Source organism: Symphalangus syndactylus, chromosome 6 (assembly GCF_028878055.3).
Source record: "Symphalangus syndactylus isolate Jambi chromosome 6, NHGRI_mSymSyn1-v2.1_pri, whole genome shotgun sequence".
NCBI classification, from domain to species: domain Eukaryota; kingdom Metazoa; phylum Chordata; class Mammalia; order Primates; family Hylobatidae; genus Symphalangus; species Symphalangus syndactylus.
In genome coordinates, this window is record NC_072428.2 from 73305667 (window position 1) to 73333508 (window position 27842).

The following is a 27842-nucleotide window of genomic DNA, read 5'->3' on the forward strand; positions in this document are numbered from 1 at the left end:
TGTGATTAATAACTAGGATGTTGAGAAACGATAAAGTCTGTGAGGTCAACTTAACTTGCTCAGACTTAAAAAGGAAATAAGCACACTTTTTATTCTTTGTAAGATAAGATATCCACCACTTCATTATTCTACCCCAGCCTGGTTCAAATATACAACTAAGAGAAATGATTTACAGTGTGTACAAACTGAAAACATACTCTCTGAAAAAGGAGTCAGATTAAAAAAAGAACTTACATTGTATGATTTTATTTACCTGAATGCAAAAACATAAAAAGTAGATTAAGTGGTGTCAAGGAATGGGGGAGGTTGAATGGAGAATAAATGTTAATGTGTATCGGGATTCTTCTGGAAGTGTTAAAAGTGCACAGGCAGTAGAGAGCTCTGATGCCTACACAAGTGTGATACACTAACAATCTCTGAATTAAATACATTAGAACATGACTTTCACGGTAAGTGAATGAATTTCAACAAAACTAGTACAAAAAATTATTGATGTTCTAGTGAAGATTCCACAATAATTTATTAATTAAAATAACTTAATTAACAAATGTACACATTCAAGGTGGTTATCCCATTTATTACCATAAAGTAATTACATTCCATGAAGTTACAATGAGCTCACAGGCTCTCACACGTAGGGTCTTAGGACACTATTTGCCTCATATATGGGAGGTCACAATAAATCATCATGAAACCAACTTTTCATGTACAACCAAAGCAAAAGAAAGGCCTCAGAGGGGAAGAGAACGAGGAAGGAGGAAAACCATAGATAAGAGAACCTTTAGAAATATCAAAAAAACTCACAGATCCATTATCATAATCCAGAAACACCCCAACCCGACCCAAAGGCCTTTGTACATACTGAATTAAAGGTGGAGAGTTGATGGAGAGACTACAGTGATTGCTCCTTTTTGAGGAAATTAAAAAAAAATGTTTCATCAGAATCAATAACGATATTGGCATCTGCAGTCCTGAAATCTCTACAGACTCCCAGAATCCAGCTGGAGGAGAGGGTCACATCCACCTCTCAGAAATGCCTGTGGGAGGTGAATGCTTGTGCTCCCCACACAGCAAAGCTCTCCACTCCCTGGGGATCCACGGGAGCACTGAGATGGTCATCTCCAAATATCACATATCTCACATCCTCAGAAAGGCTTATATAGCAAGGAATCATTTCCGTGCTCAGAGCATTATCCACTGACAAGGAAAAAATATTATATTAGTGAGTGCTATGAGGGACAGAGGCTCTGTGCCCAATTATTCACTTCATTTGCTCTTCCTCCAAGAAAATACAGAAGGAAGGAAAGCAAGAGAGTTTAGCCCCATGCATGCATGAAGATGAAATGTTATTACACCTCTTCAGCACATACAATTATGTATTATTCCTTAAAATCAGAGAAAAAATGTGACCATATAACTGGGCGAAGTAATGATTTAATGTCTATCTCTGCATAGTTTGTTTCAGGACATATCTAAAATGTTTTTTTTTCTTCAGTAGAAAAATCTTCTTGTATTATTTGTGTTTAAGATCATCAACAGGTAGACATCAATTTGCTGTGATGTGGGAATTTATTGGAATGTAAGTAATGCCTGTTATAGTCTCAAACATAAAAAATTTGGTAGAAATTTACACACGTAAAATTTATAAGTTTCTGAAAAGAATACTCTGGCTTTACATTATCTGTTTAGCTCCTGATTCAATCTACTCTGGGTTCCTGCCCTCTGCTACTTAGACCTGCTCTCTAGAATGGGCCTAACATGGTTCAGCCACGTTCACAGATCCCTCACTTTTCACTTGTTTTGAGATGTATCTGATGGCATTAGAATTGTCCTGATTATGGATATTTCAGTCATTTTCTTTGTTGATCAAAATGTTCTGATTTTGTAAATAATAAAGGTTACTTGTAGAATGCATGTAAATGCACATAGAATAGAAAGAATTAAAAACCATTATGACAAATCTAAGCCTTCAAAATTGAATTAAATTGAATAAACAGGAAATACTGATGCCACCATGAGAACTAGTGTCTTCATAACTACATGATCTGAATATTCTTTGTCCTCTTATTCTGCAGATAAAGTGTGTATCTTTCTTTACATTTTCATCAAACTGTAAGTCAGGAAATTGAGTTTTCATCATTGTAATATTACTATGCAGGTAGAGAAGATGCACATGTTTTGGAAAAGTATGTATTACCTACATGTCAAAACTAATAAAACTTAAATGGAAAAAGCCTCAACCAAGGGACCCAATAAGGAAATAATTTGAGGCTGGACTGTGAAGCAGCTGGCTCTTGCCTCTGAAGTTGTTGAGCATGTCTAGGACTCCAGTTATGCGCCATGAAGTGAGCTCTGGGTTCACTGGCTGGGGCTGTTGCATCTGTGCCAAATCAGTCCTGCAAAAAAAATGGCCTCAGCTATAGTTCCAAGCCCAGAGTTAATCATACAGTCATACGAAGATATCACATTTTCATATAAGATGTTTCCTCAGAATTCTGCCAGTTTTGGTTAACTGGTTGTACATTTTATTCCACACTCTAGGGGCCATAAGGATGTTACTTTTTCTAAATTTTACTTCCATAAAAACCCAATTTCTCCAGATATGTTATTCTCAGACATTACACAACTTCTAAAGTCATAAAAAGTCATTGCCTCCCTCTGCCCATCACACCCCCTGAGGGTAGGCAGAAATCTTGGGAATATTTCAGAGAGCAGAAAACCCAGACAAAAACTTTGGGACCTCAGTCTGCAACTGTCACTAACGCTAGTCAGTGTGTAACAGAGAATGTTCACTGAGACAAAAGGCTTTAATCTTTTGTGCAAATCAAAGGAGTCTAATTCCAGCCTGAGAACCCTGCTGGTGAGGGTCCTGAGGCAACCATTTTCCTGAGGTCTTTCCTAGAACTGGGTGTACGGTGATGGGGCAGGCCCAGGTCATTGATGCTTTTAGGAACAAAACATCCCTCCTCAGCCCATCCTTAGGGAATCTCTCTCCTCCCTCTGTCTTTTTTTTTTTTTTTTTAACCTCCAACCCCTCTAGAGTAGAAGATGCCTCTATGATTCCTCAGAGTAATTTTGTATTAAGATCTGTGGGGTATGGCTGGTCAGGATGGATGGATCGGGAGAAAAAACTTCCAAATGGCAAAGTGTTTTTATGTATATTTTAATTCATACAAATTTTAAGATGAATATTTTCCAGACCAAAGAGAAGAAGACCTCAGGCCCTCTTTTGAAACAAAATTTGAAATAGCTCTGACAACGATGTTAGTCCTCAAAATGCATACATCCCCTTCATTCACAGGAGAACAAATTTTCAGAAATAGCATTGTTTTTACTGTAAACTCATCTTGCTGATACATTTCCCACATCCTGCAAAAAAAAAAAGATAATGTTAATTATGAGAGATTTTTCCTTCTGCATCTTTTCTCACACTCTTGTTTCTTTCTGTTTTAGTGTTTTAATAATGTATATCTTTTTATTTCCTGCTAAGGAATCATTCAAGGCTACATTAATAACAGAACCTCAACTAAACAATAGAAAGCTTCATCAGTGGGCATTAGGAAGAAAGGAGCTCAGCAAGAGATGGTGGAGTAAAGCAAGGATATCTAGGCTTCCAGTGTCATTAATTTCCTAATCTTATTTCCAAGGAAAGTTCTGACCACACATGACAACTCTTAAAACAAAACAGAGAACCATATGAGAAACAGTACATGGACATTGATGAGCAGCTTTGAGAAATCTTGCCCAGGCAAGGGGAAACCCCTCAATGTCTTCAGCAAATCACTGCTGTCTGGGACATCAGAGTGAGGATGAACTAGGGCATGTAAATGGAGTATTACTAACCTTCCCCTGGCCTAGAGTTCTAATGATTTTGGATGATCTCTCTGTGTGGATAGCACTCCAAATTATATTGAAGAGAACTTTGTTATATGCTATCAGCTAAGATGGCAAAAATTTCCCAAAGATTACCAAAGTATGCAGTAATAAGTGAATGGAGAAACGTAATGGTGGAAGTCAGACAGCATTTGTCACTTAGCTTAGAGCAGTGACATATGCAGGTGATATTTGCATGTCCTGGCAGCACTGTCCAGCAAAGGCTTCCTGTCTCTGAGGATGGACCCTCCCTCCTCACATGGAGCAGCTCCCCGTCAGGCATGTGGCATGTCTCCCACAGCTCTCTGTACGTGTCTTTCATCCCTTCTAAATGTTGGGTCGTTCTCACTTGACTGTCTTGTAGTTGTTGGAAAAGCTCTTTCGCTTCTCTTTCCAGTGCCTGCAGATGCAGTTGCTCCTCCTCTTCTAGAAATATATGCATCTTTTGATATTGAATACTGATTATCCTCTTCCTTAATGACACATAGTGCTGCAGAGATGTTTGGTTAAAAGGATTACACGTTCTCACTCTCAATAGAAAACTTCAAATAATTATATGCTGGGTGTAATCAAGCAACTTATAAACTTTCTGCCTCACTCTTGCAAGCAGTCTTGAACATTTTCTATCTTCTTCTGTCCATCTTTGTCAATGTTTGTATTCTCTCTCCCTTTTTAAATCAAACCTATATAAAGACTCCTGGTTTCTATCACTGTGATGCTTCTTCACAGTTGTTATTGAGTCAATTATTTCCTCTATTAATCTCTCTTTTAGGATTTTTCCCTGTCTGATTCGCCTACATGTTAAAAAACATTTAGCCATACACCGTATTATGCAGTTTCTTTTTACTTTTACCTTATTTTTACTCTATATACTATTCTATTGCTTTCACCTTCCTCATTCCCAAACTTAGTGAAATGTTGTCTCATCTGCGGTGTCTGAAAAGATTGATACCAACCTTCAAATTTGAACTAGAATACACATCATGCCATTTATCCAATATACTAGAATTAATTTGGCTAGCTTGTGTGGGCTTCTCTGTTTGCAATTCCTATTATATTAATTGAAATCACTACATTTTCTGTGGATGAAATCACTGTCTTTCAACTGGTAGTTTGAATTTAGCTAAAAATTATAAGCTAACAGTGTGTTTATTTGCATAAAAACAAAGAAAACATTTTCATTTTTACCTCTAACGAATGAAATTTGCTAGTTTCCTGATTTAGATTGTTTCGTGTCTCTTGATTGATTTTCCATAAATAGTCTATTTCCTTTATAAGTTTCTCCTGCAAAAGAAGCAAGAAGCTTAGCAATAATGAAGACAGTATAGTAGATTTCATCCCCTTATCAATAAAAAAAAGGCTGTCATTGAAAGAAACATAAATTAAGTTAGAGTGGAGTGATCAGATTTTTCCAAATTAAACACATTTGGTTCTAATCATTGGGATGTGAAAAGTGATAGAAACATAATAGAGAGTTTTAAGGGACCCTTCAGATAATATCATCAATTTTCTGAGAAACTGGCTTTTATATAACCCGACTTTGAACAGTGTTCTTGGTGCTGGCCACCTGCTCCACAGCTCCATTCTATATGTTTGAACAATGTTTCTAAGGAAACCTCCTTTAGTGGAGTCTCAACACAGCTATGATTAGAGTGCCAAATTAGTCAGCAACATTGAAAGGACACATTTATGTTATCATGATTGACATGGAATTATCACCACCTCCACCATCTGCATTCTCATCACCGTCATTATCATAGGCCCTCATCATTCTTATTTGGGAATCTACATAATTCACACTGCCTTAGAGGCATCACGTACCCTGCATTCCTCAGCAGCCCATCCTATTGGGCTGTGGCTGTGAGCCATGTGCTCTGGTGACTCAGAGCAGGGCCCACAGAGCAATCTCTTGTCAGCCTCACAGAAGAGCTCCTTAGCCTCCTCATGGAGCACACCGATATTGTGTGAGCTGTTGATGTTCTGAGGTCTGGTCTGTCTGGCTAGGGAAGCCAGCTTTTTGAGTGCCACACTGGTGTTGAAGTTGGGCTTCTCTGAGATTTGTCTGCACAAAGGGCAGTGAATTGGTGCTCTGCCTTCTTCTGAGCAGAGGCAGAGGCAGGGCCTGCAAAAGCTGTGCCCACAGTCAATGGTGACCGGGTCTATGAGGTATTTCAGGCAAATGCAGCAAATGAGCTCATTCTGGAAGACTCGCAGGGCGTCTGAATCCGTGTTTCTGAAAATTAAAAAAAAAAGTGAGAATTTCTTTCTCTTATTTTTATTTGTCCCGATGAAAAGGAAAAAAAGGCTGGTGGACAATTTTCCTTGTCTACTTGAGCTCTGTCCAATATGTCTAATAAGTTAGCTCCAGTACAAACTGAGACATAGTAAATGCAAACATACGGGATTTATAAAGTTTTCCCTCAATAGTCGTCGAAGATTCAGTCCAGGACTCCCTGAGATACCAAGATCCTAAGATGTTCAAGTCTCTTATTAGTAAATGGTGTGGGATTTGTATGTAACCTAAACCTATCCTCCTGAATACTTTATGTCTAGATTACTTTGAATGCCTAATACAATGTAAATGCTGTATAAATACTTGTAATGCCATACTGTTTAGTAACAGCAAGAAGATTAAAAATATGTACATGTTTGGCAGGGCGCGGTCACTCATGCCTGTAATCCCAGCACTTTGGGAGGCCGAGTCGGGCAGATCACGAGGTCAGGAGATTGAGACCATCCTGGCTAACATGGTGAAACCCCGTTTCTACTAAAAATACAAAAAATTGGCAGGGCGTGGTGGCACCTGCCTGTAGTCCCAGCTATTCGGGAGGCTGAGGCAGGGGAATAGCTTGAACCCAGGAGGCGGAGGTTACAGTGAGCTGAGATCGCACCACTGCACTCCAGCATGGGTAATAGAGTGAGACTCTGTCTCAAAAAAAAAAAAAAAAAAAAAAGACAAAAAAGAAGTACATGTTTAGTACAGCTGCTTTTTTCTCCCTGTAAATATTTTTTATCTGAGATTAGTTGAATTCACGGGTATGAAACTTATGGATATGAACAACCGTGATGCAAATGAGAAAATGAGACAACGGTCGTCATGACATTTTTGTTAAACAAGCCGTGCTCTCAATCATTCCCAGTTACTTAGACAAGCTTAAAGCCTGGGCGGAGGGTAAAAGCTGGGATGATTTCTGAATCACTTATATAAGCTAATCAACGAAGAAGCACATTCTGAATGTCATCCTGTCTCTGTCATTCTATCTCTCTCAATGATTCCTTGATGATAATATATGAAAGACACTTAGTATCTATGGTATTATTCTATACTCCCTGCCTCCAAACTCACCTAAGAAGTATGCTCAGACAATTATAAATAAAGTAGGTTTTATCTAAGATTGATTAATCAGAGTGGACTGTCAACTCCTAAAATTATGAATCATTAAATTTGTCCTTTTAACTTTAATATCAAAACTCTTCCTTCCAATATATTAAATGTAAATAATATCTATTATTTTTAATTAAGAAAGTTTTTTCCCATAGTCAATTCAGATGATTAGAGAGAACACTTTCACATTCTGAAATAGCCAATATTTCACCTATAATAATTAACAAGAATGAATCAACAATTAATTATCTTCTAAAATAACAAAAAAAATGAAGATATGTATTAGGTTTGCCACTCTACACTAGAAAATCCAGAAATGCAGTTAATGGAAGCGTGGCCGCCAATTCACCATTCTCCTTAGTGACTTGGAAGTTGCAGCTTCTTGGGAGCCCTTGCCAGTTGGTTAGATCTATTGATCTATTTTCTTTCTTTCTTTCTTCCTTCCTTTTTTTTTTTTTTTTTTTTTTTTGTTGTTTTTGAGATGCAGTCTCACTCTGTCACCCAGGCTGGAGTGCAGTGGCGCGATCTCAGCTTACTGCAACCTCTGCCTCCCAGGTTCAAGTGATTCTCCTGCCTGCCTCAGCCTCCCGAGTAGCTGGGATTACAGGTGTCTGCCACCGTGACTGGCTAATTTTGGTATTTTTAGTAGAGATAAGGTTTCACCAAGTTGGCCAGGCTGGTCTCGAAATCCTGACCTCAGGTGATCTGCCCATCTCGGCCTCACAAAGTGCTGGGATTACAGGCATGAGCCATGGCACCTGGCTGTTATTTACACAATAATTATGTCCATAATTATCTTTAATAGTGCATGAAAGTTATTTGTAACACGGTTGCCATACTAACAGATTTTGTTGTCTTTTACCATGATTTAATAAATCACCATGTTTATACATAGATACATGTTTATACATAAATCAACTATGTTTATACATAGTTGTATTCATAAATTATCTAATGTTTGGGGATTTAGGTCATTTCTATAAACGTAAAATTAACAAACCTTGCTAGAATTTGAAAAAGTAGAAATCTATATAAAAGTCACCATTTACATTTGAAGAGACATTTAAAAAATTATAAAATTCATAAAAGCCAGCATATCCTAGAAAAAGATGAAGTGGCTGTCTTTTAATCAGTCCATGGCATTGCAAATTAGTATGTTTTCTGAAGTGTCATTTCACCAGCATTATGCTTCAAAAAGTATATCCAATAACGTTAAGAAAATGTAATAATAGATACATATATATGCAGACTTTTCCACAAATCTTGTTCTCTGAAAACAGATTCAAACACTACTTAAGATGTTGCATGTTATCTACCTAAGTGTAAAGAAGAAAGACTTTCTGGTATTCTCACTTCTCAATAAAAATTTGATTCTACATTTTGTAGACTGCCCTGTATTAGACAGAAATAAACAATAAGCAACTTATGAGATGCATATGAAAGAATAAAATATAGTTGCAAATTTTAGTGCTAGAAGCTGAAAAAGTTATCTATTTTACTACAAGTGTGTTATCATGCAGGGTAGGTAAGAGAGAAAAGGCAGTATTTCCTTACCTAACCAAAAAATACTCTGTCATTCAAGTGAAAATATCAGACATTTATTGATCACCAATTCTGTGCTGAAAACTGTTCTATGTGCTTCACATGTTCTAACTTGCTTAATTGTTGCAGCAACCCCATAAGATAAATAATATTTTATACTCATTTAAAGATTAAGAAACGTGAGAACAGGAAAGTTTAATAATTTGTCCATAGGCATACTCAAATTAAGTAGGAGAACTAGGGTTTGAAACCAGGCAGTCTGTCTCCGAAAACTGTTTTCCTTTCAGTGACATTAAATATGTTGCCAAAGTATCTTCCTAAGCCACCGTGTTACATACAATATTTTGAGGGGACGCTTCTTGCATGCTGACAGAATTGATTGAAAGTTGACAAAGCCTTCAAGTATTGTGCAGGCTTTGGTCCACTTTTTTGAATAATAATATGCACACTGTCCTACATCTACCATACTGTCCAACCCTCTATCAATGACATCACAAAAGGCCTGTGGGCATGCTCGGCCAAACCCCATAACAAAGGCATTGTGGAAATCCTAGTGTGCAGTGCAGCTCTGCTTTTCAAAGCACAGAATGTCTCAGGAGGTCTCTTATGTGCACTACTCTGACTACTCACAAAATAAGTGTCTGCTATGGACTCTCCATACTGGTAGAGATTGGAGCCAAAATTGTAACAAACCTGCACGTTCTGCACATGTATCCCAAAAATTAAATTAAAATTTGTAAAAAAAGGGTAAAAAAAACCCAAGATTAAGTCCTTAAGGAGCTCATGGTCTAGTAGTTGAGACAAAGGAAGGGACAGTCATCCTAAAAGTCTTCCTAAAAGAAATGACACCTAAGCTGAAACCCAAAGGATGAGAGTAGTCTTATATTTTCTGATAGTAAAGTCTAAGTGACAGCAGTTGTCATGAGAAAAGATGGTGGGGCCTGGCATGGTGGCTCATGCCTGTAATCTCAGCAATTTGGGAGGCCGAGGTGGCTTGACCGGTCAAGCTGAGAAGTTCGAGACCAGGCTAGGCAACATGGTGAAACTCCATCTCCAGAAAAAATACAAAATTTAGACGGGCATGAGGGTGCATGCCTGTAACCTCAGCTAAGTCTTAGGCTGGACGCTTGCCTGAGCCCAGGAGGCTGAGGTTGCATTGAGCAGGGATTGTGCCACCGACTCTAGCCTGGGTGACAGAGTGAGACCCTGTCTCACACACACACACACACACAAAATATTAGTTCTGTTCTCTTCCTGGGTTGATATCCTTCTATTCTATCTAGGCCAGAATGCTTTCTGAAATGGAAATGTGCCTATATTCCTACCTGCTTAACCTTATTATGGGATTTTGATAAACTACAGGAAAGTAGTTACACTCCTCTCGATGTCTTCCAAAACATACTTGATGTATTTGGTGCTAAGTGTATGAATTGTTCTTCCCACAAATGCCTTGGATTCTAGTAAGGGTGAGTGCCTTGTATTTCTTTAACTTGCCACAATCATCTATACTTCTATTATTTTGTATAACATGATTGTCAGTGGAAATATAAACAAATAAAATTACTTTGAAGCGCTGTGGCATTGCCCAATAGAATTAACATCCACAAATTTTATAACGCAGACATTCCAGTTATCGGAAGATACTGTCTGGAAAGAGAATCTATTGGCTATTTACATTAGGAGACATGTTCACAAAATCAAAACACAAAAATCATTCCAAGTGTACAACAGCAGAAAATGAACAAATATATATCATTATGCACCATGTATCCAACTTTGGGTTTTCCACTACAAACTCACTCTTGATTGTTTACATAAATAGATCTGGACTCTTTAAATATTTTTTTCTTTGCCACGTGTTAAGATGTCAGTCTGTGTGAGTAGAAAGCATTGGAGAGAAATTCCAAAAAAGCGCTTCCAATCTGCTTTGGAAATGACACCTCCAGTGTCTGGCCCAGAGGGCATACAGGGATACACCAATGCCCAGATTGTGTAGTTCAGGCAGTTGCTATAGCATCCACTTCCGGAAGTTCATGGTGGCCAGGAGAACTGAGCAGCCACGAGCTTCTCCTGATACTGCGCTTTGCCAAATCTGAAGTGGAGCCTGTCTGGCATGACATTTCTTTGTAAACAGCTTTACAAGTGGCCCAGAAGGCAAGTTTCTGGGGAGCTCTGAAGTGTGGATTTAAAGCAAGTTGTTCAAGCGCAACAGCACAGCGACTTCTTAACATTCAGTGAGGCCAAGGGGTGAGGGGACTCTTCATTGGCTACTCCAACTTCACCCTGGACACAATGGCAATTCCTTATATGTGCTCATCACGTATTATTTAGACTTCTCCTTACATTCTACTGGACAATATTTCCTTGCTCAAATGCTGTTATAATTAATCATTCTTTATATTAACTTTCCCTATTCACATTATTATATGTTTTCTCTGTCTTGACAGACCCTGAATGTTCCTTTCATTTGAATAAATGCTATCCATCTATCTATCTATCATCTATCTATCTATCTATCTATCTATCTATCTATCTATCTATCATCTATCTATCTATCTATCATCTACTTACTTATCTATCTATCTGAACACTTAAAGACCAGTGGAAAAAAATCAAGTACCACAAAACTATACATGGTATGATTTTATTTTAAAAAGTTCAAAACTACCTAAAGCCAAACCATACAACATGTAAATAATATAGCCATGTGTGATAAAATTATAAAGAATAAGAGAGGAAATAAAGATAAACACAAAATTCAAGACAGTGAAAAAGCACAACTGTTATTAGTGCACGGGGAACCCAAAGATATTGGAAACGTTATTTTCTTAATATGGCTAGTAGGTTCACAAATGTTCATTACTATTTTTCTCTATACTTGTGTGTTATATTATAGTCTTTTACATAAATAAAATATTTTAATAAAAAATAGTGATTTCTTATGCTATAGAGTGATTACATATACTAAAAGTGTAATTTAATCAGTGTCCCAACTAGTGCGCTGAGATAGTGATCCTCTCAGCCTTGGGAGGCCAGGCAGGGCGTGAGGCCTCTGGCTTGGAGCAGTTGCGCATATTCCGCAGTGTGTTCTGTGACAAACTGTTTTCCCATGTGTGAAGCGACATGGACACATTAGACTTGATTCCTCGAAAATGCCAGATGAGAGTTTTATGATATTTCTCCATTCCCCTTGGATTTAATACTGACTTTGATTCTTCTACTTCAGAATAATCTTGTATAATTATAAATTTTGATTTTTTATTTTTAATCCACGAGAAAATAAAAGAAAAAATATACACTAAGACAAATACATGAACACTCACATAACTATATATACTATCCATCTTTATTTCTAAAATACTAATTTTAAAATACATCAATATACCCATCATGATTCTTTCTGAGTGACATACCACACAAATTCAATATGGGTTCTCTAAGGAATCCTCTTAGGCTACTTGTTTCAAAGCCTCTGAAGCTGCCTGCCCAGTGAAGGCTGCAACGAAGCTTTCTCTTCACTTCTCCTTTAGCCTTGCATGGGTCCACTTTCCTTTCAATATCAAACAGAGCATTAGAAATTCCTGGAAATGACTCCCCTGAATACTTGCTGTGGCTGCCTGGAGCATAGATGACATACCTGTTGATAAAACAGTATACTGTTTACTAGTTGCCCAAATGATACGGAAGAGGAACACAAGGGCACTCTACAATTCTAACATTGAATATTTCTAATTTAACAATTTGAACCAGCCACTTGTCAACTAAACTTCCACATTAAATCAACTCTAAAGACTATTATGGTCAGGTGCGGTGTCTCAAGCCTGTACCCCCAGCATTTTGGGAGGCCAAGGTTGTCGGATCACGAGGTTAGGAGTTCGAGACTAGCCTGGAAAGCATGGTGAAACCCCGTCTCCACTAAAAATACAAAAAATTAGCCAGGCATGGTGGCACGTGTCTGTTGTCCTAGGTACTCAGGAGTCTGAGGCAGGAGAATTGCTTGAACCTGGCAGGCAGAGGTCACAGTGAGCTGAGATCATCCCATGCCACTGCAATCCAGGCTGGGCTACAAAGCAAGGTTCCATCCTTTAAAAAATAAATAAATAAATAAAATGGAAAAGACTAGTTTATGAAATATGTGTTAATTAATAATATTTGACTTCGAACAAATAACCTAAAGTGGTAAGTGGTTCAATGCTACAACAGTAACAACGATAAAATAACCACAGCAATCGTGCTGGGTAATAAAGTATTTACTTACAATTTTTCTAATTCTTCAAGATAAACTACACACAGTTGATATTAGTATTTCCCAGAGGAGGAAACTGAGGTCTGAGAAATCGAGTTGCTAAATAGTTTGTCTCAAGGCACATTACAAGTAAGTGCTGATTTTTTAATATATCATAATAAATGATAGCACAACTGTGATCCTTAAAGTCCTGCTTGTGATTAGTCAACCATCTATTGTGTTTTTTTTGTCCTTTTTAAAAAAGCCACACTACCATGTTAGCATACTTAACATAAAACATGAAGAAACATCAAAAATAATTTTGTAATGTTTCATATGACCACGACAGATGAATGTTTTATGGAACAGGCAAAGACATTTTCATATCATAGACCTAGAAAGGAAGGACAAACTCTGAAGAGAAAAATAAGGCCAGGAGCGGTGGCTCATTACTGTAATTCTATAAATTTGGAAGGCTTAAGTGGGAGAATTGCTTGAAGCCAGGAGTTTGAGACCATCCTGGGCAACATAGGGACACCCTGTCTTGACAAATGAAAGTACAAATATTAGCTGGGCACTGCGGCAGCGATTTTGGAGGCTGCGGTGGAAAGATTGATCAAGCCCAGGAGTTGGAGGCTGCACTGAGCTAAGATTGCACACTGAACTCCAGCTTGGGAGACAGTGTGAGAACCTGTCTCTTAAGAACAACAACAAAATAAGCTGGGGCGATGGGTAAGTTTAAAATATGCTGCCATTGGCCAACCAATCGAACTGTTGAAAACATGCTCTTACTCCCAAGCCAGACACTTTGATAATCCCTGGAGAGAAAGATGGAGCCATTTCTGGCTGTCCAATGACCTAACCCCTATCAATACATATAAGGTCAACCTGGGGATAGTCAATGTTTGGCAGAAAAAAATTACAATAGTCAAGATTTAGGAAGAAAGACACCTCTAAATGTCAAAAATATGAAAAAGAACAAATAAAGATGTGTTGATTATATACCTTACATATAGAGAGATTTACTGGGTTTTGTGTATACATACACAAAATATATTTAAAATAGGAAAAGGGCTAGAATTATACACACAAGAATATAACCATGATTTCATATTTTTCTGATGGAATTAGGCAGCTATTTACTTTCTGCTGTGGCTTTCTTGATCTTTACAGTTTCTAAAATAAACATTATTTTAAAATAAGAAACAAAAAGATACTGAAAATAAAGATATGCAAAAATTATATTACATTGTATGAGAGAATATTATATTTATCATTACTACATATATATTGAAATTTTCTATTGGCTTGCAAAAAATCATCTATGATATTTTTCCACAGTACAAAAAAAAAAGAAAAAGTGATACTATAACAGGGAATCATTTTTTCTTTTTCTACCTATAAAAACGTCTATCTGGTAACGCTAAGGATCAATAAATGCTCATTACAGAAACATTGGTTGATTATTCATAATTCTCAATAATATTGGAATGAGAAATAAAATGAATATAGTTATAACTTCATGAAAATGCATTTCTATAGACAAAATAAAAATTTCAGAACAAAACTGAACTTAGTCAGCTCTGGGGATTGGTTCCAGGACACTGACAGAGATCAAAATTTGTGCATACCCAAGTCCTGCAGAAAAGACATGTATACATGAAAAGTAGGCCCCCCCCTTCTGTGGAATTAACAAGCTGAATGTGAAAAAAACACTAAACAAATCAAATTGATCTATCAGAATAATAATCCAAATTTTAGTGTAAATTATTTAATATTTCATCTTTTCAAGTGATTTTCTGAATAATGTAAGTCCAGCATTCTCAGAGTCTGAAAAGACTTTCTGGATTACCTTGCTCTGCCTCAGTGAGGAAAGGTAGTTGCGGATGTGGAATGTGGAGCCACATCTGACCTCCCTTGTGTTAACTGGCCATAATATAACTCTCACCACATGCCTAATGCCCTTTGACAGCCTGGTCTTCATATTGTTAAGACAATGAAGTAGGCAATAATATAAAACAAAATATTTCTGAAAAACATGGCTAAGAGTCCCAATGGAACGTAACAGTTTTGCTTTATTTTGTTTTGTTTTTTAGAAAAACATTCATAATTTTCTTACTTTACACATTTTTCATTAGTTCTTTATTGGCCACATCTGAGGTTCTCAGATTCAAGCTCATGTAATGAGTATCATTCTGTGAAAAAAGTTCTAACATGTCAAAGCTAAAGGAAAAATAATTGTTGAGGTTTGTTCCATAGAAATAAATTGACTCACTTAAAAGCTTTTTCTTCTGGATTTATGTCCTTCCTACTTTGTGATATTTTTTTTAATTGTCAAATAAAAATCTGTAAATATCCAATAATCATATGATGCACAATGATAAACAATGCCATACGAAAGTGCTCAGCAAGCCTTCCATATTCGTGATTGTTTTTGAACTCAGGCAGGTGAAGTAGTAGGAGGTGCTCCTTACAATTTTTGTTTTGCAAACATTTATTTCTTCATTTAACCCACGACCACAACCTTCCTGATTCACCAAAAATTGAGTAAATAATACTTGTTTTTTTTTTTTTTTTTTTTTTTTTTTTTTTTTGAGACAGTTTCGCTCTTGTTGCCCAGGCTGGAGTGCAATGGAGTGATCTTGGCTCACCACAACCTACACCTTCCAGGTTCAAGCAATTCTCCTGCCTCAGCCTCCCGAATAGCTGGGATTACAGGCATGTGCCACCATGCCCGGCTAATTTTATATTTTTAGTAGAGACAGGGTTTCTCCATGTTGGCCAGGCTGGTCTCAAACTCCTGACCTCAGGTGATCCACCCACCTCGGCCTCCCAAAGTGCTGGGATTACAGGCATAAGCCACCATGGTTGGCCAATCCTTGTTCTTATGAATCTTTTTTTTTAAAATTTTTTTAAAAGTACAAACAAAATGATGTATATCAAACATATTAGGATGGTTGCACATGGGAAGACGGAGAATAGAAATAGGGGGTGGGAATTAAAGAAAATAAATGAGAGAGGGACTTTGTATGGATCAATGATAACAACTCAATCTTCTATTTGACAAAGAAGAAGGAGAAGGAAGCGGAAGAGAAAGAAAGTGTGATAAAGGATCAGAAAGGGAGGAAAATATAAAAAATTAGAGTATGACTCCAGGTTAGACCTGTTTTGTTGTCGCTTGGTTGGTTGGTTGCTTTGTCTGTTGTATTTTTCATATGTTTCACCATGTTGGCCAGGCTGATCTCCAACTCCTAGCCTCAAGTGATCAACCTGCCTCAGCCTCCCAGAGTACCGGGACTACAGGCGTAAGCCACCATATGCAGCCCCCACATTGCTTCTGGCCTCTGTGGTAGACCTCCCAGACGGGTGGCCGGGCAGAGGCCCTCCCCACATCCCAGAAGGGGCGGCCAGGCAGAGGTGCTCCTCACTTCCCAGACGAGGCGGCTGGGCAGAGACCCTCCTCACTTCCTAGACGGGGTGGCGGCCGGGCAGAGGGGCTCCTCACTTCCCGGATGGGGCGGAGAGGCAGAGGCGCTCCTCACATCCCAGACGATGGGTGGCCGGGCAAAGGCGCTCCTCATTTCCCAGACAGGGCAGCCGGGCAGAGGCGCTCCTCACTTCCCAGACGGGGCAGCCAGGCAGAGGCACTCCTCACTTCCCAGAAGGGGCGGCCGTGCAGAAGCGCTCCTCACTTCCCAGACAGGGCGGCCGGGCAGAGGCGCTCCTCACTTCTTCCCAGAAGGGGCGGCTGGGCAGAGACGCTCCTCACTTCTTCTCAGACTGGGCGGCTGGGCAGAGGTGCTCCTCACTTCCCAGATGGGGCGGTCGGGCAGAGGCGCTCCTCACTTCCCAGACTATGGGTGGCCGGGCAGAGGTGCTCCTCACTTCCCAGACGGGGCAGCCGGGCAGAGGCACTCCTCACATCCCAGAAGGGGCGGCCGGACCGAGGCGCTCCTCACATCCCAGACGATGGGCGGTGGGGCAGAGGCGCTTCTCACTTCCGAGGTGGGGCGGCCAGGCAGAGGCACTCCTCACTTCCCAGACAGGGCGGCCAGGCATAGGCCCTCCTCACTTCCCAGACGGGGCGGCCGGGCAGAGGTGCTCCTCACTTCCCAGATGGGGCGGCTGGGCAGAGGCACTCCTCACTTCCCAGACGGGGTGGCCGGGCAGAGGCGCTCCTCACTTCCCAGATGGGGTGGCCGGGCAGAGGCGCTCCTCACTTCCCAGACTATGGGTGGCCGGGCAGAGGTGCTCCTCACTTCCCAGACGGGGCAGCCGGGCAGAGGCGCTCCTCACTTCCAAGGCGGGGTGGCCAGGCAGAGGCGCTCCTCACTTCTTCCCAGATGGGGCGGCCAGGCAGAGGCGCTCCTCACTTCTTCCCAGACGGGGCGGCTGAGCGGAGACACTCCTCACTTCTTCTCAGACGGGGCGGCCGGGCAGAGGCGCTCCTCACTTCTTCCCAGATGGGGCGGCTGGGCAGAGACGCTCCTCACTTCTTCTCAGACGGGGCGGCCGGGCAGAGGCGCTCCTCACTTCTTCCCAGACGGGGTGGCCGGGCAGAGGCCCTCCTCACTTCTTCCCAGACGGGGCGGCCGGGCAGAGGCGCTCCTCACTTCCCAGACAGGGTGGCGGCCAGGCAGAGGGGCTCCTCACTTCCCGGACAGGGTGGCCAGGCAGAGGCACTCCTCACATCCCGGACGATGGGTGGCCGGGCAGAGGCGCTCCTCATTTCCCAGACAGGGCGGCCGGGCAGAGGCGCTCCTCACTTCCCAGATGATGGGCGGCTGGGCAAAGGCGCTCCTCACGTCCCAGATGGAGCAGCCAGGCAGAGGCGCTCCTCACTTCTTCCCAGACGGGGTGGCTGAGCAGAGACCCTCCTCACTTCTTCTCAGACGGGGCGGCTGGGCAGAGGCGCTCCTCACTTCCCAGATGGGGCGGCTGGGCAGAGGCACTCCTCACTTCTTCCCAGACGGGGTGGCCGGGCAGAGGCGCTCCTCACATCCCAGATGGTGGGTGGCCGGGCAGAGGCGATCCTCACATCCCAGACGATAGTCAGCCGGGCAGAGGCGCTCCTCACTTCCCAGACGGGACAGCCGAGCAGAGGCGCTCCTCACTTCCCAGACGGGGCGGCCGGGCAGAGGCGCTCCTACTTCTTCCCAGACGGGGTGGCGGCCGGGCAGAGGGGCTCCTCACTTCCCGGACAGGGTAGCCAGGCAGAGGCGCTCCTCACTTCCCAGACGATGGGCGGCTGGGCAAAGGCGCTCCTCACTTCCCAGATGGAGCAGCCGGGCAGAGGCGCTCCTCACTTCTTCCCAGACGGGGTGGCTGAGCAGAGACCCTCCTCACTTCTTCCCAGACGGGGCGGCCGGGCAGAGGTGCTCCTCACTTCCCAGACGATGGTGGCTGGGCAGAGGCACTCCTCACATCCCAGGCGGGGCGGCCGGGCAGAGGGGCTTCTCACATCCCAGGCGGGGCGGCTGGGCAGAGGCGCTCCTCACTTCCCAGATGGGGTGGCGGCTTGGCAGAGGAGCTCCTCACATCCCAGACGATGGGCAGCCGGGCAGAGACATTCCTCACCTCCTAGATGGGGTGGCGGCTGGGCAGAGGAGCTCCTCATAACCCAGACGATGGGCGGCCAGGCAGAGACTCTCCCCACCTCCCAGACGGGGCGGCGGCCGGGCAGAGGCTGCAATCCCAGCACCCTGGGAGGCCAAGGCATGCGGCTGGGAGGCGGAGGCTGCAGCAAGCCAAGACCACGCCACCGCACTCCAGCCCGGGCAACACCGAGTGAGCGAGACTCCGTCTGCAGTTCCAGCACCTCGGGAGGCCGAGGCGGGCAGACAACTGGAGGTCAGGAGCTGGAGACAAGCCTGGCCTACATGGCGAAACCGCGCCTCCAGCCAAAGGAGAAAAACGAGGGAGGGGTGGTGGCGCGCGCTGGCAATCCCAGGCAGTCCGCAGGCCAGGGCAGGAGAACCACGGGAGCTGGACGCAGGAAGTCTGCAGCGAGCCAGGGAAAGAAAGAAAGAAAAGGAAGGGAGGGAGGGAGGGAGGAAGGAAGGAAGGAAAGAAGGCAGGCACTTTGTGATATTTTTAACAAAATCATTTTCTGTATGCAATACTAATATTTAAAAAGATAAGTTTAAAAAAATAATTTGGCAAAATAAAGTTTACCATCTTTAAAAATAAAAAGTTGGTCCTCTACATACGTGGGGTTCTTTCCTTCAATACTGTATTTTATTATGTTTTCTTAAGACATGGAATTTTGCTCTTTTGCCAGGGTGGAGTGCAGTGGCTTGATCATACCTCACCACAGCCTCAAACTCCTGGGCGTAAGCAATTCTCCTTTCTCAGCTTCCTAAGTACTTGGGATTACAGTGAATAACACTGGATTTTCTACCTATCTTTGCTTGCTGATGTGAAATCTACAGATCGAAAGGGCTGACCGTATTTTTTAAAAACATTGTGCTTAAGTAGACCTGTGCAATTCAAATCAGTGTTCTTCAAGTATGAAATGTGTATTTTAAATTCCTATAATATGCAAATGAAGAACAATAAAATACATAGCTACCATTTTTTTTAAATCTTATAAAATACTATTCTGCTAAAGCTTATGAAAGCACATAAACAGCTGCATGTGCCAATGGGATAAAAGATAGTGATTTTTATTTACATCGATAATAACTTACTGATAAACCCAGGTATACAAATATAGGCAAGACTTTCTTCACCTTAGGTCTCCTAGTAATCTGCTCACAGAAATAATATTAATATTAAATTAAAATAATCTAGTAATGTTTAGTAAGATGCCTGACAAATTATAAATATTTACCAAGTGATAACTATCAATATTCTAATTTTTAAAGCTAAACCTAGTAGGAACACAAAACATGGTGCTTATTTCAGTCTTTCTACAGTATCTGGATGCCTGCTATGAATCAAACACTCCCTGCTTTCACAGAACTTACAGTCCAAAAGGAGTGATGGGGTTGCTATTGCAATAAGAATGATTCGATCTAATTGAAAGTGTATCAACAAGCTCTGAGTAGATGAACAATGAGTCACTGAATTCAATATACCATTCTGTCACAATGTAATTAACTAATGAGAAACCATCATTACATTATGAAAGCATTAATTATTATATTCATTCATTTATCTCTTACTTTTTATAATGTAGTTTTACTAACAGTTGGCATTTAGAACTGGCTGATCACCTCCTGTGAGCCAATTACTGTTTTGAATGTTTATACAATACAGGATTTTTAATCTTCAGAGCAATTCTGCAAGTTGGGCAGGCTAGTAGCCCCATTTCATAGAAGAGATACTAAAGGATCAGGAGTTAAATAACTTACCTAAACTCACACTAGATAGTTTTAGAATGAAATGGGAGGTCTATATTGTTCTTTCAACTGCACCCTATTGACAAAGGAAAAATAGGAATAACTACAACCCCCATAATTTGGATGTCAGCTCTATTCAACATTTATGAATTTAGCATCACGAACTCAGATTTTGAAATAGTATATAGTAAATGAAACACAGACTATCTGTTAGCAGCTCTCATAAACAGATGAGACAATCAAATAAAACATAATTTCAATAAAATGCTATGGGTTTCTGAAACAAATTCACAATCCATTGCTACAAATACAAAAATTGATGTGGCTACACACATGTAAATGCACAAAGACACACACACACACACACACACACACACACACTTCTCTTTCTCTGTATCCTATGTTAACACCCTGTATCCTTTGATACAGAGGAAAGAAGTCATACAAGAAAAGCAGGATGAAGACATGTCTCTTCCGTAGATTTCAAAGTTTGGTTGAGAAATTCAACATTCAACTTAATTTACTTAGTGAGAAATTACTATTATTACGTGCAATGCACTGCTCAGGTGTTTCAGGAATTGTAAACATCTTATAGAGACACAGACTGGATCTTTACTATCATTTGGAGAAAATGAAACAAATATAGAAATACTCAAGGAAGAAAAAGCTGTGTGTCCTTAACAAACCATAATTCAAATGATGAGGCATTTTGTCAGGGAGAGAAAACATCATTTTTCTTTTAAAGATAGAAAATCAGCTTCATGGAATCTGCTTACATTTTCATTCTCATTGTTGACCTTTTACCCACATAAAAAAAATTGGAAAGAATTGTGAACAATAAGGAAATAATTCTCCCAATATTCCTCTGAAGATAATGCAGTGCTTATACTAACTGATTAACTCCCTTTAAGTTTTTCCTATATTTGTTGAATAAAATTAATCAAATTATATATACAACTTTAAATTCTTTCTGCTTACTTCATGTTTTGTTGTAAATGTCTTCTTATATTATACCTCTAATAATATTTTTTCTTTTTTATGGGACGGAATCTTGCTCTGTCGTCCAGGCTGGCCACCTCCTGGGCTCAAGAGCTTCTCCTGCCTCAGTCTCCTGAGTAGCTGGGATTACAGGTGCCTGCCACAACACCTGGCTAGTTTTTTGTTTGTTTGTTTGTTTGTCTGTCTGTTTTTTTTGTTTGTTTTTTAGTAGAGATGGGATTTCACCATGTTAGCCAGACTGGTTTCGAACTCCTGACCTCAGGATTTTTGTCTCACCCACCCAAATAGCTGGAATTACAGGTGTGAGTCACCACACCTGACTCTAATCATTGATTCTAATGATTATAAAATGTTCTCATTGGGGAATATCGACTTCTTTAGTAATTTCTCTTCTCTTAGGCAGGAGGTTACTTTGAAATACTTGCTATTATCATTTTAGAACTCAAGTCTTTTTCAAAGCAGTCTTTCTTTTCCAAATTTGATACTTTTTCTTAAGAAATAATTCAAGAAATGAAAATACTGTGACAAAATATGGAACTTTGTGACAGTTCTTGGACACTTTAGAAATATATAGCTATTACTTTCAAAAATATTAATATAATGCACGATATTATCAGAACTCCATGGAGAGCAAATGCTTCCGTGTACCAGACAGAGCAATGGGCACAACCAAGGTGTCAATTGTTATGCTACTGTGAGCAGCAGAACAATAGCAAAAGGGTTCTATCTAATCATTTCAACATGGCAGCAAACTTTTTATTAGGATTTCTTGCTAATATCAAAATATTCAGCTAAAACAATTTTGTTTCCTGGGAAATGATATAAAATATCAGTAAGCATGATAAAATACACTATCACTATGAAATGCAATAATTACTGCGTGAGATAAACAGGGTTTCACAGAAAGATAAAGTCTTTGTTCACAAAGAGATTCTCAGATTATTTGAATGATATTTAATAAACTTAGAGTTGACCCTTGAACACCATGGTGGTTGGGGTGCCGAGATCCCATGTAGTCAGAAATCAGTGTATAACGTTTGACTTCCTCAAAACTTAGCTGTCAATAGCCTACTGTCGACTAGAAGCCTTAATGATAATATTCACAGTTGATTAATGCATATTTTCTATGTTATATGTATACTCTATTTTTACAGTAAAGTTATCTAAAGGAAAGAAAATGTCATTAAGAAAATCAAAAGAAAAATATATTTAATATTCATTAATGGAATACTAAATCTAATTAGTGGAAGTGGATCATTATAAGAGTTTTCATCCTGATCATCTTCATGTTGAGTAATCAGAGAAGGAGGAGAAAGAGGAGGGGTTGGTCTTGCTGTCTCAGGGGTAGCAGAAGCGGAAGAAACTCCAATTATACGTGACTCACATAGCTCCAACCAGTGTTATTCAAGGGTCAACAGTATATATAGGTCAAAAGTTTTAAAACTATATTCTCTAATTTTCTAAATAAAATTAAACTACATTACATAAAAAAAATTAATAGAAAATTTCTTGGAATTTCAGGCAGGTAAATTGGGGCGGGGGGTGCTGGAAACTATATACTAGATAAACCATTGTACTATTGGATTTCCACTTAGTTCACATATGTGATTAACACACATATGATGAGAGAGGCAGTGCTTAGAGATGTAGCAGAAAAGGTAGCATAGGGTAGTTCAAGATGGGGCCTAGATGCATGGCTGAAGAATCTGTATGGATCATTTACTAATTCAAACATAAAATGAATACTATGAAGAGAAGAGATTAAAGGAAATTACATATACATTCTGAAAGAAGTAAAGATTTCCTGATGGAAAATAAAAACAAATAATATTAAAGACACTCCCAAGTACTAAGAAAGAAATTGGCTCTGTGTGAAAGAGAGAGATATCATCAGCTAAATTATTTATAAGTCATCTTGATGCTTTAAAAGTGATATCCTAAAGGATGTAACTTACGATACTTTTTTCTTCAAAATATCAAGTGCCTACTGTGTCTTAATAAGCATTCTAAGCCAATGCAGAAATGAACAAATGAGACAGATTTTCTTGCACCTAAAGAGCTAATGAGGTCGCAGGGTGAGAAACACAAGTCAGCAAGTCAAAATACAACATTGAAAAAGTGAAGCTGGCACAGTGGCTCTGGCCTGTAATATCAGCACTTCAGGATTCTGAAGCAGGAGGATCACTTGTGCTTAGCAGTTCAAGACCAGCCTCAGCAACAGAGAGCCCATCTCTAAGAAAAGAGAAACAAAATTAGCTGGGGTTGTGGCATGTTCCTGTATTCTCAGACACCGGCTTAGATGAGAGGATTGCTTGAAATTGGGAAGTCAAGGCTGCAGTGAGCTGATATGGCACCATGCTTAAGCCTGGATGACAGAGCAAGACCCGGTTTTGAAAAAAAAAAAAAAATTGCTAGAGAAACGCATTGTGATAAGTGCTTTAGAGAAAAACACAGCAGGAAAGGAAAATAAATAAAGTATCATAGACAAAATTGATTTTTGTTTTGTTTTGTTTTTGTTTTTGAGACAGAGTCTCGCTCTGTCACACAGGCTGGAGTGCAGTGTCGCGATCTCAGCTCACTGCAAGCTCGGCCTCCCGGGTTCACGCCATTCTCCTGCCTCAGCCTCTGGAGTTGCTGGGACTACAGGCGCCCGCCACCACGCCAGGCTATTTTTTTTTTTATTATTAGTAGAGACGGGGCTTCAGCGTGTTAGCCAGGATGGTCTCGATCTCCTGACCTCGTGATCCGCCCACCTCGGCCTCCCAAAGTGCTGAGATTACAGGCATGAGCCACTGCACCCCGCCCAAAATTGAATTTATAATATTATGATCAGAAAAGACCTAGTATAGAATATATTTTGGCAGACACCTAAAGGAGGCTAGAAATGAAGGCGCGTGGCTATTTCATGTATTTCAGCTTTTACCTAGCTTTTTAGGAAGTGACAACTACATTAAAAATATCTAAATGTAAACTGATTATTTCTCCACACCATATTTGCCCCCACTGTCTATTATGAAACTTCTGATATAGAGGAGAAGGAATGAGAATAGAGAAAACTGAAGCCAGATCTCAAGGTTGAGAGTAACTTACTTACGATCAGTAAAGTCTCATAATATGTATAGCAATTTCAGCATGGTAGGTGAGTGTTATTCCGTGTGAAATGAATCAAAATCTTACTGGGAATACTGAAAGTAAATACGTCAAGTGTATATGGAGACCAGAGACAAGTGCTCTGCTGCCTTTGGCCCAGAGCACAAGCAACATTTTAAAGCTTCATTACTTGTTTCTCAATATAAGAGGAGAGGAGAATGTCTGCCTACTGACCTCAACAGCCTCCTCCTGCAACTAATATCCTTCATTCCCCTTGTCCCTGAATTCCCTTGACCCGCCCCTCCTTCATTTGATTGGCTCTGTGTACTTGTTAGAATCAGAAGATCTGGGGGAACTGTGGCTTCTGAACATGTACACTAGACTCTACCCATATCCAGCCCTGTGACCCTACAAACATGCTCAACTGAATTTTCCTCCCATAGAGGTACTCTTCCTGCTGAGTTTCTCTCCTCTGCTCCTAGAGCCAAATGGCATCTCCTGTCCTATCCCTGGATGGCTTAACCCAGGAAAATTCCTGGATCCAAGAGGAGTCAGAAAAAGGAACGGTGGCCTTGTGGGTGCTGAGATTCTCATAGAGATAAAGGGGATATCCTGAAATCTAGAGTTTCTTCCTTCCCTTTTCCCTCCCTTACAGCTTCTGCTGCTCCTGGGAGCTTTGCTCTATCTCTCATCCAGCTCAGACTGTTGCTGAGCCTGATAGTCTTTGCATAGCCAAGGTGGTTCTTGAAGAACTCTTGTCTGCACGAGGTCTGAGCTGCTTCTCCAGAATCTGCAGCACGGGTTTCCATAACTGCATGAAGATCTGGAGCCACCGGTAACTAGGCAGAGAGTGTTCTCATGTGTCTGAAATGGCATGTCACTCCTCTCCATGAGCGGTAGAATAAATGCATTCAGATGAAGCCCTGCCATCATTACTTTGTCAAGTAGAAATGCATTTCAATATATCTCAGAGCAACATGCCCTACACTACCGTGGCCCAGGGAGATCCCTGAGATGGAGCTTTGTAGACTTTCCCTCCTTTACCCATTGAGCTGGGATGAGCAATGGCAGGCATTATAGGAGGGAATCTTACATCCTGTGGTTGTTGAGAGGCCTTTGAAAGCCTTCATCTGGAGCATGAGGAGCAGGAGAAATGTCCCTTCTGGAGTGGAGGCCGACAGTGTTCTTAGATTAAATTCTTACATTACAATAAAAGTGAATCGCCTGGGCACGGTGGCTCATGACTGTAATCCCAGCACTTTACTAACCACTCTATTAAAATGCCAAAAAAAAAAAAAAAAATTAGCCAGCCATGGCAGTGGGCACCTGTAATCCCAGCTACTTGGGAGGCTGAGGCAGGAGAATTGCTTGAACCTGGGAGGCAGAGTTTGCAGTGAGCCGAGATCACTTCACTGCACTCCAGCCTAGGCAAGGCAATAGAGCAAGACTCCATCCAAAAAAAAAAAACAAAAAAACTTCTGTTTTGAAAAGACTTAATCATCATCTACCTTAACACCCCCCTATGCCCCCTGAAATGCAGTCAGTTGAAAGAAAGGGGTTGGTCTTCAGAGATTTATATAAGGACACTTCAAGAGTCAAGCTCATTCTTCTCCAGAACCCACAGAGTGTCTTTGCAACTGGCCTTGGAGACTTCCAAAAGCTACCAGCACTGCATGGTGAGGCTCTGATCCCTGAACTGAATTCATCTTATTTGACAGCAGGCTTTGGTGAGAACATAGATATTTTTCTGAGGTAAGCACACGATTTCCAGAGTAGGAGCTACTATTAGGTTACAAACCAAAACAAACAAAATTTGGGGACTTTAATTTATCTGCAAAATTAGATTTTTTTAGATGAAATGATCTCATTTTCAGAGTTTTAAGAACGGCTCCATTTCTTTTTTAAAATTATTCTCAACATAATCTGTAGGTTTACAAGCTCCATTTACTTAACCTATTTACAAATTAACATTTTCGTCATCTGTCTTGCTACATGTTCCTCAAATTAAGGTTATGATTAATTTTTTACTTAATGTATTTCTAAGTTATTTGTATAGATTGTAAGCGTTTTGCAACAGTTTCCAAATATCTAGTAGTTTTTTAATCTCTGTGGGTTCTATAAATGGCTTATGGGTGTTGTAATTTATGTGTATAAATGTGTTACATTCTACCGTACTAGTGGTAATGTGCCTGTGTTACAATGTATGGCTATATATAGGTAGAGAGCGCATTGGATGATTCGGGCAAACATTTTTTTCTAAAAAATGGTAAAAGTCTCTTCACAAACTTCAGTCTGTCAAAGAAAGCAAGAAATGAGTATTTCTGCAGAAAAGTCTCACTGGCAATCATGCAGAAATGTCAGAAATAGAGGGATCATATATTTATACAGTGTAGAAACCAGGATTTAGGTTGTTCATTTCTTTGTTTCTTTGTTTGCTTTAGACAGGGCCACCCAGGCTGGAGTGCAGTGGTGGAAATAAGACTCACTATTGCCTCTACTTCTCACTTCAAGCAATCCTTCAGCCACATCTCCCAAAGTAGCTGGGACTACAGGTATGGGCCGTCATGTTCGGCTGTTATACACACATATATATTTATAGAGATAGGCCGACCTAGACATTTTGCCATGTCGCCAGTCTAGAACTCCTGAGCTCAAAACACCCTGCCTGACTTGGCCTCCCAAAATACTGTGATTTACAGGCTTGAGCCACCTTGCCTGGCCTACGTTTATTTTTCCTCTTTTTTTTTTTTTTCATAACATACATTTAAAATTCTGACTTACTGTCTAGTGCCTATTATTATTGCGTAATACTTACTCGTTTTCTGACTGCGTGAAAGAGTAATGATAATGCTTCCAAAGAGCTTAGAAAATATTTCTATCCTTTGTGTACTCTCCTACAGTTTATCAATCTTTTTGTAATTTTAATTACCTGTCTTTTAAAAATGTCATAATATTAACCAGTACATCCCCAAATTAACAGACAGTAAAGGAACAGTAAACACGCCAGAAAGTTTCTGTTGATTGAATTAACAGAGCAGCCTAGAAAAGCAATGATTGTTTGTTTTGCCTTGGAGAAGTGCCTTTACCTCGATTTGTCTGTTTTATCTTGGAGAGTAAAGGCTAGCTTTTTCTGATTTGACTCTAAGTATGAGTTCTGCTCTAACATTTTCAAGCAAGGTCCTTCTGGAAAAGTCACGATGGATGGTTGTTACAGTTAAATGAAAAAGTGACAGTAGAAGAGCTTAGTTCGCTTGCCTTCTCTAAACCAATCACTGGCAATTAAGAGTGTTACTGATTCTCAGACAATTCAAGACTCAACCCTTGAGTTTACAGGTTGATGAAACCTTTGAAGCCCAAGCAATTTTGTGGACACTAACCCCTCAAA

The 27842-nt window shown here is 40.4% G+C and overlaps 1 pseudogene; it reads right to left on the reverse strand.

Annotated features, from left to right (window-relative positions):
- Positions 1-646: 646 nt before the first annotated feature.
- LOC129485338 (putative tripartite motif-containing protein 64B) lies at positions 647-27623 on the reverse strand (annotated as a pseudogene).
- Positions 27624-27842: the final 219 nt, after the last annotated feature.